Here is a 15,236-nt window from a genome sequence, read left to right on the forward strand (position 1 = left end):
GAATGTGGGAAAGAGAGACAGAAGCCTAAAACAGCTGACATAAATGTACATAAACAATAGCGTTGTTTTGTTGCCCCAATCATTAGAATGGGGCAAAAGGGGGATTGAAGGATAAAGATAAGGCAAAAAGTAACTGGCCCTGGCCTGACCTTAGCTAAAACTGGGTGTTGCTGGGCAGAAAAGGTAGATTGCAGCACAGAGAGTACCAAAGGTGGGGGCTTCACAGCAAATACTATAAAGAACAAGATATATTCAGAATTCGGGACTCACTTCAACTGGAATCTCACACTGACGAGCTTGTCACGGTGGGAACTCAAGAAGGGGTCCAAGGCGCTGGCGTTTTGTGGTATAGTATGGATTGATATATCTTTGTTGAACTGTGTAATAAAGTGCTTATTTGGAGTGCAAAGTCTAGTTTTGTACAGCTAACAGAGAATAGTGTCTAGGACACAATTCCTTTTCCCTCAGAACTAAGAAAGGTCATCGGCAGATCCGGACGGCGACCCCGCTCTGGCCATATCCAAACGATCTGCGCGGAGGACGGACCTGGTCCGGTAGACTCCAACAATATGTAGAAAATAAACGTATTTAAGATACGTTCATAACAAACGTAAGGTGGAAGAAAATATGCTTCTAGAAGATATGTAGAAAATAAACGTATTTGAGATACGTTCGTAACAAACGTAACGTGGGCGAAAATACGTTTCTAGCTAAACGTAATTGAGAATGCAGTTTAGTTCTGTGGGAACGTAATTTTTAGGAGACAGGGTTGCGCAGGCATATGTCTCGGTGGAGCCCCCGGAGAACATTAATGCGCACTCCACCAGAGGAATTCCTCCTCCACGGCTTTGCACGGAGGAATGTCATCTTGGTCTTCCCCCTGTTCATTTATTCAATGTTATTTGAGGGATGTCTCCCTTTCCTCTCTGACGCACCCTGTACTGGGTGTCCTGTCGGAGTGAGTGACGTCAGGGATCCAGCGGTGCGCCTCTCTTCTGCCGCTCGGCACACAGAGAGCGGCCCTTTTTTCCCCTCGTATGAGAGGGATGTTCCTTTTACTCTGACACACTTCGTACGGAGTGCCTGATCAGAGTGAGTGACGTCAGGGATCCAGCTGAGCCCTCTCCTACCTGTCTGACACGCAGAGAGCAGCTGTTCCCCCTCTCTGATCGCAGGATAAGGTGGGACCTTCATCTCTACTTTCTCACAGCGGCCGGTATGTATTGTTCCCAGCCTTCACCCCGTCGGGAAGATAGGCATGTTTTGCTATGTTCCAGGGACGGTGATGCGCCATTACGCATGGCACAACAGGCAGGGGGGTGTTATTGAGCAGGTGTGTCTGTGCTTCTAGTGCCGGGCGGACCCAGTGGGGCGCAAACTACATCATGCTTCGCCCTTAACCCAATAGCGATAGCCTTAGAGGGCGAAGCCATATACGAAATAGAACTGGGGTTACCTACTGTAACCCAGCTTCTATGAGTAAATGGCGCAGCCCTCTAACCGCTTGGCCCCACTGGCTCTACAAATAGCTGAAGAAAAGTTATATTGTATGGGAGCAGATTGCCGGGCCGCCTTCCTATTTATACCGGAAGGAGGCCCGAGGGTGGGGCCCACCTAGTGGGTGGGCGTGGACTACAAGTGTTTCAGTGCTGCGCGGGGGCGCAGAGGGATAACCCAATAGCGATAGCCTTAGAGGGCTGCGCCATTTACTCATTGAAGCTGGGTTACCTCAGTTGTTATGCCTGCTGTGACATTAAGTTTCTCCGTTCTCCGCTTGTAATTATGCCGTTACAAGCTTCAAAGTTGTATTTATCATCTGAATTTGCCGAAACAAGTTTAATATTCTGAAAGCCAAGACTTTGTTTAATTGAAATCAGATGAAAACAAACTGTAACGGACCCTGCCGTGTTATCTATGATTACTATACGCTTACATTCATAATTTCAGCCGGAGGTAGGGGGAGCGGCGCTGCGGAAGAGCAGATTGCGAGTGAGAGGTGCCTGTCTTCGTCCCTTTACAAGCTTCAGAAATGTATTTATCGTGTGATTTTGGAAATAAAAGTTTCATATTCTGAAAGCCAAGACTTTGTTTGTTAAAAATCAAACAAAACACCCGAACCCTAAAAAAATATTTGTTTACATAAATCCACGTTTATTTTTAAATGAGCCGCGACTTCCGACTGATTTCGATAGAGCGGGTCACATATACAGTACACACACAAACAGAGTTAATGGCACAAGGAAATCAGCGTCTGTAACACCCCCTCCCTTAAGACAAAACCCCACAGGCTTTTTGTGAATCATAACACACCATAACACAACGAACACAGAACACATCACTAAAGTCTGGACAAAGCATCTGCAAACACGTTCTCTGAACCCTTTTTGTGTCGTGACTTATGAGGGTTTTTACACTCAGGGGTCCAAACGTAGTCCACCTTGGGACTTATCAGATTAGTCAGAGGTTGGGCTACAGTGGAAAAGTTGCGGCAGAAACTGCGGTAGTAGCCTGCCATACCGAGAAAACGGCGGAGGTCACAGCACATTCAGCCACCGCAACAACCTTAGCTTCCACCGGTCGGACTTGGCCTTGCCCAACCTGCTTCCCTAAATACGTGACAGTAGCTTTACCAAACTCACATTTGGCCAGGTTCAACGTAAGCGACGCCTGTGTGAGCCCGGCGAATACCTGCCCCAGGATCTTCATGTGCATCTCCCAGGTGGGCGTGTACACAATGAGATCATCCAAATATGCGTTACAGTTACTTATTCCGGAGAGGACGGTATTCACCAATCTCTGGAACGTAGCCGGAGCACTGCACATACCGAAGGCCATGACTGTGTACTGTAGGAAACAGTCAGGCGTAGCAAAGCACGATCTGTTAATGGTACCTGCCAGTAGCCTTTAAGCAGATCCAATTTGCTAACGTATTTCGCGGACCCTAAGTTATCGATACAATCCTCCATTCGCGGCAACGGATAGCAGTCTGACACCGTAACAGCGTTCACTTTAGGGTAATCAATGATAAACCGCGGAGAACCATCCGCTTTAGCTACCAGGCACGGGGAGCACCATGGTCTAGAGCTCTCTGTAGCTAAGCCATTATTTACAAGATACTCAGCCTCCTGCTTCATAAGTGCACATTTGGTGGGATTTAAGCGGTACGGATGTTGTTTAATTGGCCTCGCACCTTTTACATCAATGTCATGTGTTATCACATTGGTTTGTGTCGGGACATCATGGAAAAGACACGGGAAACGGGCCACTAACTGGGTTATGTCATGCTGCTGCCCCTCCTGCAGATGACCTAACGTAGTTGGCAGCGTCTGTATCATCTCCGAGTTACATAACCGGGCGCCCGGCTGGTGATGTGAACACATCACCAAACCGTCATCAGATGGACCGGAACTATCTGTAACTATCAACGCGGAAGCAGCTACTCTTTGATTAGCCAAGCCGGCAGGCTGGCTATCAGCGGCGGTGCGTGAATGATAACGCTTTATCATGTTCACATGACAGACGCGCGTTTTACGTCGTCTCTCTGGAGTACAAATTACATAATCCGTGTCACTGAGACAATCACGGATTTCGTACGGACCGAGGAATTTGGCGGAGAGCGCAGCGCCGGGGATAGGCAAGAGTGCGAGGACCTTGTCACCTATCTCAAAGTGCCTAGGGACAGCGGCACGGTCATAATTATGCTTCATGACAGCTTGTGAAGTGGAGAGCGACTCTCTGGCGAGTGAATTTGCCCGGTGCAGATGCTCACGAAACTGACTAACGTAATCCAATACGTTTTTATCTGGAGGAATATCAGCCGAAAGAAACTCATCATGTAAGATTTTAAGTGGACCGCGGGGCGTATGGCCGAAGACGAGCTCCGCGGGACTGAATCCTAATGACTCCTGAACAGCTTCACGGGCTGCGAACAAAACAAAGGGAATTCCCTAATCCCAGTTTTTTTCTGTTTCCATACAGTATTTACGCAGCATACTTTTTAGGGTCTGATGCCACCGCTCTAACGCACCCTGCGACTCGGGATGATACGCACTGGATATGACATGTTTTACCTGCAATGTTTGAAAGACCTGTTTCCCCCAGTGAGATGATAGTGAACTGTTCATGAACTTGTCATGAAAAGTTCATGAAATATTAGTGAACCATATTCATGAACAGCTCATAAACAGCTCATAACAAAGTTGATGAACTGTTCATGAAAGTGACATGAACATTAAATGGCACTAGGGCAGTTCATGAACTACTCATGAAACTCCTGTGCTGGAATGGTTCATGAACAATTCATGGAATATGGTTTTAGGCAGGTTCATGAACAATTCATGAAATGGAGTTTTCAGTGAGTGTGTAGGGATATTCAACCAAGAACATTTCATGAACCGTTCATGAACAGTTCATACCCAGTCACTGAATATAATTCAATGGCTGGCTATGAACTGTTCATGAACTGTTCATGAACCACTGACTGTGGGTCAATTGGCAACCATAGAAAACAACAATTATGTCAATCACAATGGAACTTTACTCAAATTAACAAACAAACAAACAAACATACATGTATACAGGTGGAGCACTACAATTAATCCTATCACTATTTGAAGCAGTTCTTGACACTCAGCTGCACAACATTTTTTGTTACGGGTCCCAAAAGCTTGGGTACCACAGCAACAATAAATGATTTCTGTAGAAAACAGAAAAGTGCAGCAGCAATAATTATACACAGGATCCGGTTGATCGTCTGGAATGCTTCTTATTCAAAATTCAAATTACACAGTTACATTCAAATAGCTGAACTTTACAAACATCACATTTCTCCATTTAAGTTATCCGTCTGTCAGTCAATTACTGTATCTGAAGGAGAAATTCAACATAGTCAATATAAATTATTACATTACATTGCATTTAGCTGACGCTTTTATCCAAAGCGACTTACAATAGGTGCGTTCGACCAACAAAATACAAACTTGAAGAAAACAGAATCATATAAGTACATCAGGTTTCATAGAGCAAAAACATTTCAAGTGCTACTCAACTGGCTTTAGGTAAGCCAGTCCATAAGTGCTTTGTTAATAGTTCTATTGCTCGAAGTGGAGTCGAAAGAGATGAGTTTTCAGTCTGCGCCGGAAGGTGTGTAAGCTTTCTGCTGTCCTGATGTCAGTGGGGAGCTCATTCCACCATTTTGGAGCCAGGATAGCAAACCCACGTGTTTTTGCTGATGGGATCTTGGGTCCCCTTCGCAGTGAGGGTGCAGCGAGCCGTTTGGTTGATGCAGAGCGGAGTGCACGTGCTGGGGTGTACGATTAACCATGTCCTGGATGTAGGAAGGGCCAGATCCATTCGCAGCATGGTACGCAAGTACCATTGTCTTGAAGTGGATTCTAGCAGTTACCAGAAGCCAGTGGAGGGAGCGGAGGAGCGGCGTGGTGTGGGAGAATTTAGGAAGGTTGAAAACCAGACGAGCCGCTGCATTCTGGATGAGCTGCAGGTCGGATGGCACATGCAGGTAGATCAGCCAGGAGGGAGTTGCAGTAGTTTAGGCGTGAGATGATGAGAGCCTGGACCAGAACCTGCGTCGCTTTCTGGGTCAGCTGGGGACGCATCCTCCTGATGTTGTAAAGCGTGTATCTGCAGCAGCGGGTTGTAGCAGCTATGTTTGCAGTGAAGGACAGGTTGTTATCTATAAACACATAACGCTATCAAATAATACTTTCTATCAATATATCTATCTTTACCAAATATAACATATTATGGAGATCACAAAAATACACTGTCAATGTTAATAAACAAAAAACAAGGCAATGTGCCTGCAAGACTGCACTCAGGTAAACAAAACATATTACCCGTGCGCAGCAGCTAACCTGCCTGCGAGCCTTCGCTCAGGTCACATTTACCCAGGTGCGGCTGAAGCCCGCGAAAATGGCATCTATTGTTGCCGACAGTTTAGTATTTTTAAAATACCGTTACTATGTCAAACATGCTCACAACCTTCTGACACACTCTCCTAAACATCTCCAACATCATATCTAATTCACACAAGTTAACATCGATCATTTTCATTATGTACTGACCTGTAGAAAACAGAAAAGTGGAGCAGCAATAATTATACACAGGATCCGTTTGATCGTCTGGATTGCTTCTGAGGAGGGGGCGGAAGTGTCCCCCCCTAAGATAACCCAGATGTCACCGCTCACCTGCCAAAGGTTCCACCTTGGCGCTACTTACTCGTACTGCTTCTCAAACAGTACAGATAAACCATAAAATGATATGAATGTCACCAAAATAAATACAGATAATGTTCAGTTTCAAATTCACTATTGTTTTGTTTTAAGATTAAAAGTTTAAAAAAAGAAAGAAATGTTCAAATAGTAGATGAATATTCAAGAGGTCTTTAAAAACATCACACTGATCATCAAAAGTTCATAAAATGCTCATGAATGTTCCAAAATATTCTGAACTTGCCACAATCATCCAAAATTCATGAAATGCTCATAGTCATGAAAAGTTCATGAAATACTCATGCACACTTTTTGGGGTTTTAATTATAATGTTGTGATTGGCTGGATCATGAAAAGTTCATAAATTGCTCATAAAAGTCTGTCATGAGCAAAACAGGAACTTTATATGAATGAACAATGTTCATAAACATTTCATGAACTGCTCTTTAAAATGGTTCATGAGCATTTTAAGAATTTTGGTTCATGAACATGACAAGTGAACATATAATGAGTTGTTCATGAATGTTTCATGAGTGCTCATGAACAGCTCATAAAGTCATGAACTCCATCTCGCAGGGGTAAACAGTTTATATTTAAAGTTTGTCCCTTGGTCACTCTGGATTACTCGCGGAATTCCAAATGTGGAAAATAACTTTGTCAACGCCTTAACTACAGCAGCGGAAGTAATGCTACGCAGCGGAATCCGGGAAACGAGTGGACGTACACATAATGGTGAGTAAATACTGTTGACCCGTTTTTGTACATGGTAAAGAACCAACACAATCTATTTACACCCTATCGAATGGCTCACCTATAGCAAGTATAGGATGTAACGGAGCCTGAGGAATTTTCTGATTAGGCTTACCGACAACCTGGCACACATGACAGCAACGGCAAAAGTTAGAGACATCCTTCTTTAAACCTGGCCAAAAGAAATGCTTGAGAATGATTTGATAAGTTTTAGTCATGCCCAAGTGTCCCGACCATTGGCTCTCATGCGCTACGGATAGTACATGTTGACGGTATGGCACCGGCACAACTACCTGATGCACTACACTCCAGTCAGCTTCAGCAGTAGCAGTGAGGGACCATTGGCGCACTAAAATCTCCTTATCCAGCACATAAGCTACCTTCTCACCCCTTGCTTTGTTATTACTCACCACCTGCTCGAAACACTTCACAAGTGTCGGATCCGCCCTCTGCGCGGCGAGTAAACGCTCTCGGGTTACCGGGAGTGTGAAACCGTCAACAGCTGGGCTGGCAGGTTGCGCTGGCAGGTTGCGGTGGCAGGTTGCGCTGGCGCAGCGGTCACGGCAGGGAAAGCGGAAACCACCACTTCTGGCTCTTCCTCCAGCATCTTGTCATCTGTAAGCAATGTCCCAAACATAGTATCATTTAACGCCACATCTGAGTCACTCTTATGCGCCTGCGCGCGAGTGACAGCACAAATAGGGAAAATGTGGGCCTGTGTTACTTCAGACAATACAGTCGGGGGAGAATCCAATATTTCAAGTGCAGGAGTTACCTTACTTCCTGCGATGTCATTCCCCATTAATAGGACTATACCCCGTATAGGTAATGCTGGGCACACAGCAACAGGGAAAATTCCAGTGATTAATTTAGATTGTATGTGTACATTGTGTACAGGACGGGGCACATAGCCCATTTCAACACACTCTCACTCCCTAAGCGTCCAATAGCGACGTTTGGTCAGTGTCCGTGGCATCCAATTGTGACGCTCCTAGGCTCCTTCAGCGTCATAAAGGGACGCAAATAGCTTTCAACTGATTGCAATGTATTCCCATCTGCGTCGGGATTTGACGCTCATGGAAGCACGGCATTCGTTTATGCCGGCTGCCCTTAAAGGCAATGTGAGCATCCATTCCCATTGGATAACGGAGAATTTTACACCCGGAAGTAAGTACTCCTCTTACTGTCGATTGATTTTACAGTGATATCTGCACTACTCATCGACTAAAAAACACCAGATTATCCTTGTTAATTACACAACATTGATTGGTTTGAATAGTGTGCAATGCTTTTGTATTTTTCCCCTTGGATTCGGAGAAACAAATGTTTTTTCGGAGTTTTAGGATGGCCGAAGACACTACACTACCCAGAATCCTCAGCTATCGTTTGGGACTACACCATGTGCTGAGCTTGACAAACCCGTGATCAGTCCTCAACCTCTGTGATTGGATGTTGGAGTGGCAGTGTGCGAAGTATACACAGAGCGTCAAAAAGGACTTTGAAATGGAATGAAACCCATCGACGGCACACTATTCAAAACAGGAATCGAACGTGTGTCCCCCCCCCCCCCTTAGGTCACAGGCTCCTCCAACAGTGCTACGCAATAAAACAGATAGGCCTACGCAGAAAAAATAGTGATATAGTGCACTACAAGTGATTGGAATATGATATATTAGATAAATCATTTCTAAGTAGCAGCCAGATGAATGTTATGGATGTTGTTTCTAAGTTCAGGTGTTTAATAATCGTATAGCCTGTGGGATGAAGCTGTCTCTGTGTCTGGTGGTTTTAGTCCGGATGCTGCGGTACTGCCTGCCAGACTGCAGCAGACAGAACAGTTTGTGGCTGGGGTGATGGGGGTCTTTTATAATCCTGAGGGCTTTCTTTAAGGTTAACCTGGTATTTTTACTCCACTACATTTATTTTAGTTACTTTACAGATTTGGATTAATGATGTGAAATATAAACAACCCTTAAATCAGACTTTAGTTACACCTGAGTGAAATTCAGTGAAGGTGATTGTCAAGTGCCAACAATCAGGAGAGATATTTGATAGTTGGTGCTTGAGAAGACTAAATATTTATCTGCAGACCCGTTTAAAGCATATTCATTACTCGTTATTCTCTAATAGTTAATTAAAGACTGTATATAATTGCTATTTTGCACATCCCTTTCAAGATTTCAAGATTTTCTAAGGTTTATTGACATATCATATACACAACAGTGTAGTTATGTAATGAATGAAAAACTTGAGTCACAGGTTCCTCAACAGTGCATTACAAGACATCTATCAATATGTGTGTACCTCCACCATTAAACTGTCGTATTCTGCACATTTATTATACTATCTACATACATAAGATTATAATTAATGTGTATAATATCAGTTAAAATAAGTGCTTCAACATAGTTAACATTGCAGGAAAGTTGATTGTCAAGTTCCAAAACAAACCATGCAATTTAGACTTTGTCAGGCTTAATATTTATCTGTAGATAGATACCCCCAAAGCTTTTTTCCTATTTAAATGAAGACCTTAACCTAAAGTATTCTTTAATGTTTAAATAAAGCCTTATTAGTTAGTACATCCTCCTATCAGGCACTAAACTGTTTTATTCTAGATATCATTTGAGTATCTTCTTGATATTTTCTATTCTATATTTATATCATTGACCTTCTACTTTCCCACTATTTTGTATGTACTCTTAATATTTAAATGTTTTCATAAAATATAACACATTCAAAAGTGCTTTACAAAAATGAAAGACATTAAGAAAAAGGCATTTTAAACAGTCGTTAAAAAGCAACACAATCTTCCTGCATTGCAATAACGTGCTTTAACTAGTAGGTGGTTTGGGTTAAAAAGCTGTAAAGTTTACAGTGTTAACAAAATAAGATATACTGCTGTTTCTGGTTTAGTTTACAACGAATATTATTTTGTTATTGTTTTGATATTTGTAACACAAAAGCGATGGAAAAACCCCACAGCAACACAGAAAAGATGGTCTTAACATGACCCAGCGGTCTAGTAGTTAATAAAAAACAATAATATCAAAACAAAATATGACAACTAATTTATTGTGAAATTAAAACAGAACCGTAAAAGAATAGTTTCCGGTCTATTCTGAGCCCGATCTCTGTAGATAAATAAAGAACTACGACAGATGTGTAATATTTAATGCAGCCAAACCATTTATTACAATGCATTCATGTGATGACTTTCAAAGAGTAAAGCAAGCACTGCTGAATAAAGTATGATTTTCTCTTTTCCGAAACCTTTTTTTCACATGGAATGCAGTTGGAGGTCAACCAATCAAAGAGCTTGAGGACTGATCACGGGGTTTGTCAAGCTAAGCACATGGTGTAGTCCCAAACGATAGCTGAGGATTCTGGGTAGTGTAGTGTCTTCTGCCATCCAAAAACTCAGAAAAAAATCTTTGTTTCTCCGAATCGAAGGGGGAAAATACAAAAGCATTGTACACAATTCAAACCAATCAATGTTGTGTAATTAACAAGGATAATCTGGTGTTTTTTAGTCGATGAGTAGTGCAGATATCACTGTAAAATCAATCGACAGTAAGGAGAATTCTTACTTCCGGGTGTACAATTCTCCGTTATCCAATGGGAATGGACGCTCGTAATACAATACAGGGGACATGATCATTATCTTTTAAATAACGTTAACTAAAGGGAACAATCTATTTGACACAGCTGAAGCTCTGGCCTTCCTTAAAAACCAACTAATTTAATAAAAATCACAGTTGCATTACACACAATGCACTGTTTTTTGAGAACACAAATTCGTCGTAACTAATGTAATTTTTACATTAAAAGTAGATTTAAAGTAGATTTAAAAAAACGTTTTATAGAATAAAAGCTCACTGCGGGACGTTGTAGAAATGCGTGTGTGCACCACGACAAAGGAGCCTCATTCACTTTACATTGGGGTTGTTTGCGTGGTGCCGACACGTAAATGTAACAAAGTTCGTGACTCCACCACGCATTCTGGTGTTAAGAAGTCGTGGTGGAGTCACGCATTCTGGTGAGATCAGGTTGTCCCTTTTGGGTCTCGGGGATCCAAAGGGAAGAAACTAGGGCTGTCAGTCGATTAAAATATTTAATCGCGATTAATCGCATGATTGTCCATAGTTAATCGCGATTAATCGCAAATTAATCGCACATTTTTTATCTGTTCTAAATGTTCCTTAGAGTAATATTTTTCAAGTTTTTAATACTCTTATCAACATATGAGTGGACAAATATGCTTTATGCTAATGTTTATTATCATTTGAACAATGACAAATATTCTCAAGAATATTAAACACAACAACCTCTGAACATTACAAATATTCGCCTCAATTCAACCTGGAACCTCTCTCATACAAATTGTGTGTGTGTGTGTGTGTGTGTGTGTGTGTGTGTGTGTGTGTGTGTGTGTGTGTGTGTGTGTGTGTGTGTGTGTGTGTGCGTGCGTTGGAGCTATGTGCAACTCAAGGCATACGCTCGAACAGGAGCTGCCTGGACGCTGCAATCATGTTGTGCGCACTCTCCGTGCTGAGTGTGCTGACTTTTCGTACAATGTCCCACTGTCTGGCTGCCTGCATCAAGTCAAGTGCTCGGCGCAGTTGTGGCGAAATGTCGCTCCTCTGTTTTCATTTAAACAGCTCCTTATATCCGTTAGCGCAGCTAGCTAGCACCAGATGCTAACAACAACAATGCATGTAAGGTCTCTCTCTCGCTCGCTCGGGCCACACATACACACACCCTCCCGGTCCTCCAGATGGCCAGTCGGTGCCTGCCGGTGAGCGTGGAAGTGTGGTCTGCCACAAGCGGGCGGCAGGAGTGGGGCTGTCAGCATCAGCGGGGCTGTCAGCATCAGCTTGTAGATGGTATTTTAAACTCGATGCGTTCTGAAAGTACGGGGCGGCCGAGGAAAAAAAATACACATGCGTTAATCGCGTTAAAATAATTAGTGGCGTTAATTTTTTTTTGCGTTAACGCATTATTAACGCGTTAACTTGACAGCCCTAGAAGAAACACAACCAGAGTAGAATTGGTATAAGTTACAAGTGGTTTATTTGTAACTATAAATGAACAAAATGATATACACAAACAGCCTGGCCAAACTGTTGCTATTTAACAAAAGGAGAACTCCAAAAGAGAGTTGCACAGTATTATCCCACAACGGGTAGCAGTGTAGGGAACGGTGCCTTGCTCAGGGACAGCTCGGTAGCACTTGGTCTTGCCGGGACTTGAACTGGTGACTTTCAAGTAGCCAAGCCAAGTCCCTATCGACTTCGCCACCACCGCCCTAATGCAATCCAATGATTATTAGTCCTTTTTATGGAGATACAATCCTTTATAATCCTTCTGTGCTGGGGAGAGGGAAAAAACTGCAGCTCCAAAACCTTTCTTCTTTTTCTGTTAGCTACTGTTTTTGTAGCATCAAAAACACATCACAAACAATTTGAAAACTGCTTAGACTCTCACACACAGACACAGGGCAGCTGCCACTCATTGAGCCTAATTAACAACTCTGGCCTGCTCTTCCTCTATCCCTTAAATGCAGACTCTGCTGCCCCAGCACTTTCCTATGTGGGAGCTGATGTTTATTACAGGGTGAAAGTGTTATTTTACTCACTGAATTATTTGAGTGGGTTACATCTGTTTTCTTTTTGACGTTTGTCTTCCCTTTATGGAAGTGTATTGCCCTTTGTTCTCTTTCTGTGAGATAAGACACACCTTTATTAAACCCCAAAGGAGAACGTCAGATAATGCAGCAGCACAGAGACGGTAAAAATATTCAGTATGAAGCAGTTTATTTAACTAGTATAATACAAGAAAGCATACAAGATGAAAATAAGATAACAAAAATTCAAGGACAAAATACCTGTTGGAAAGGTGTTCAGTTGCAGTACAGCATTGAAGAAGAAGAAGAAGAAGAAGAAGAAGAAGTGATGGAGTATGGATTTTCAATCATTGTCATAATTCCCAACAGCAACCACTAGATCTTACTGACAGCCCTTTTAACTTGACACCACATCTTCCATGCCTGGGCTGTGAAATGAACTTGTGACCTTCCAAACTCGAGCCGGATCTCCTAATGTCGAGACTACAAACAACGCTTTCTGGCCCTCGCTGTGAGCCACAGGACTTGGCTGGATAAATATAGATACTACCAGCCAGGGTGCAAGGGGATTGATTGCAACCACATGAGACAGCTCCTGCTGCACTCAGAGCTCTGAAGGTAAAGCAGACAGTGCTGGACAGCAACATGCAGCAAACTGTGGTTGATCCTTACTTTGATTTTATTCTGAGAATACAAAAAATATTTGTTCAGGGAAATCCAAACAGACTGTTACAACCATTACAGTTCAGTGTTGCTACATTACAAACAGACAACAGAAATGAAGATTCAGTGAAGTGAAGATTAATTGCTATAATGGCGAAGCAGACTGTGGTAAAAACACACTTATGTAATCAGACTAAATCAGAAAGTGGGCCTGGAAAGTGGGCCTGGAAAAGCATCCATTTTCTTCTAATTGAGACACTGCCCAGTGAACCTGTTTACCCATACGCAATTCTGATTCTAGCATGGTCTGAAATACTTGGCACACAAAAAGTGATGGAATGAAACTGCTTCCTAGGGGGAACAAAAGCACACTGTGAGAAAGACATACAATGCACTTACGTCATCATTCAAGTGTTCTTAGTAGTGACAATGACCTTCAGATTCTCCAATCTATTATACCTTGATTATGACTCAGTGACACCTAAGGCGGGCATAGAGCTAACCTCCCCCATATCAAGGCTGGTGTGTAAGAGATAGACACGGACAGTTAAAAACCTAAAGACCTAAAGACTTTCTTTTTTTTAAGAAAGCGAGAAGAAGAAAGGGGGAGAGACAAGCAAAAAAAAGCATGCCCATCACTCATCCCCTGTGGTGTGTGTGTATGTCTGTGTGTCTTGTCCATTACTCACTGAGAGCATCCTTAACGAGGTAATCTTAATTGCCGAACTCTGCTGGGAGTTACTTATCCCTCTATCCCGCATATCCCCTCTTCTTCTCTTCTCTGGTCTTCAGTTCTCTTTTACGTAACATTTTTCCTTTATTTTTGTTGGTTACTTTTATTTCATTTCCTGTCCTTTATCTGTGTTTATTTTTATGTTGTCACTCTCTCCTTGGCTTCATATTTGCTTACTTCATCTTCAGGATGTTTTCATATGAATGTTGTGTGTATCTGTGTTTTTTGCTGAAATGACTTCATAGAATATACTGATCTGGGACTTGCTATCTTCCCACAGGGAGTTTTAGTGTTGAAGTTTAAATGAAGCTGGGCTACAAGCGGAGACTTAATGAGTTGACACAGTAAACGGGACATTACCCATTGGTTTGTGGACTACAGTTTTGAAACCTTAAGTTTGGAGTATTGGCAATCTTGGAAAGAAAACCTTACAATTAACTTCCCCGACCTCAACACGCAGTGAAAAGGCTTAAAGTTAAAGGATTAAAGATAACATAGAGCGCAATCAGAATCAACAACAACGTTTATTGAGGTATAAATCAGGTGAGAAGTAGGAATATTTTCTTATAGACTTCTATACAAGACTTAAATGTCCCCTGCTGGCTTTACTAAACAATGCAGGTTAAATGTTGTATAACCAATTACTTTGACTGTTAAGTAAAATCCAACAGAAACCACGTGAATATCCATTATGTAATTTCCAAGTGCTCGTCCAAAAACGATAAATATGTATTTCATTGGTGGTCTCGTGTATCTAGTTGCAAGCAGATGAACCAGGAGTGTGTTTACCATATGTGTGTGTGACTCACCTTCTCACTAGTATAAGCCGAGGATCATTGACCTTCTGTCTGTCATGATACCACGGCTGTCTGAATATTTCCATGAGATAAGTGTACATGTGTAAGTGCGTTTGTGTAGGCCTGAACATATATTTGAATATACTGTATATATAGATATATATCTATATATACACACACTTGGCAACAAATAAAATGTCATGTCATGGCTAGGCCGACGGCCACCCTGTGTCATTAGGCTCACTGGCTGACATTCAGACTGTCTGGAAATATCCTAAAGCTGCAGCTGAGAAATGTAACCTGAGTCACTGTACAGGACCTGGATATGAAGTCGATTACCAGAAAGGGAGAGACAGCCCGAGAGACAGAAAGAGAGATAACGAGAGAGAGAGAGGTTGCCTCTGGGTTGAGCTGTCAAAGAGACCTTTAGAGAGAAA

At 42.5% G+C, this 15,236-nt stretch overlaps 1 long non-coding RNA gene across 1 annotated transcript in view; it reads right to left on the reverse strand.

The window, feature by feature from the left end:
• Positions 1-13,060, reverse strand: part of LOC139434526 (uncharacterized) — a 44,164-nt gene extending 31,104 nt beyond the window's left edge. The window contains exons 1-2 of the long non-coding RNA XR_011643870.1: positions 12,868-13,060; positions 7,391-7,595 (exon numbers count right to left, since the gene is read on the reverse strand). This is a non-coding gene — a long non-coding RNA (uncharacterized lncRNA). The remainder of the gene's footprint in view (positions 1-7,390; positions 7,596-12,867) is intronic.
• Between the last annotated feature and the right edge of the window lie 2,176 nt (positions 13,061-15,236).

The sequence above is a fragment of the Pseudochaenichthys georgianus genome, chromosome 1, assembly GCF_902827115.2.
Source record: "Pseudochaenichthys georgianus chromosome 1, fPseGeo1.2, whole genome shotgun sequence".
NCBI classification, from domain to species: Eukaryota; Metazoa; Chordata; class Actinopteri; order Perciformes; family Channichthyidae; genus Pseudochaenichthys; species Pseudochaenichthys georgianus.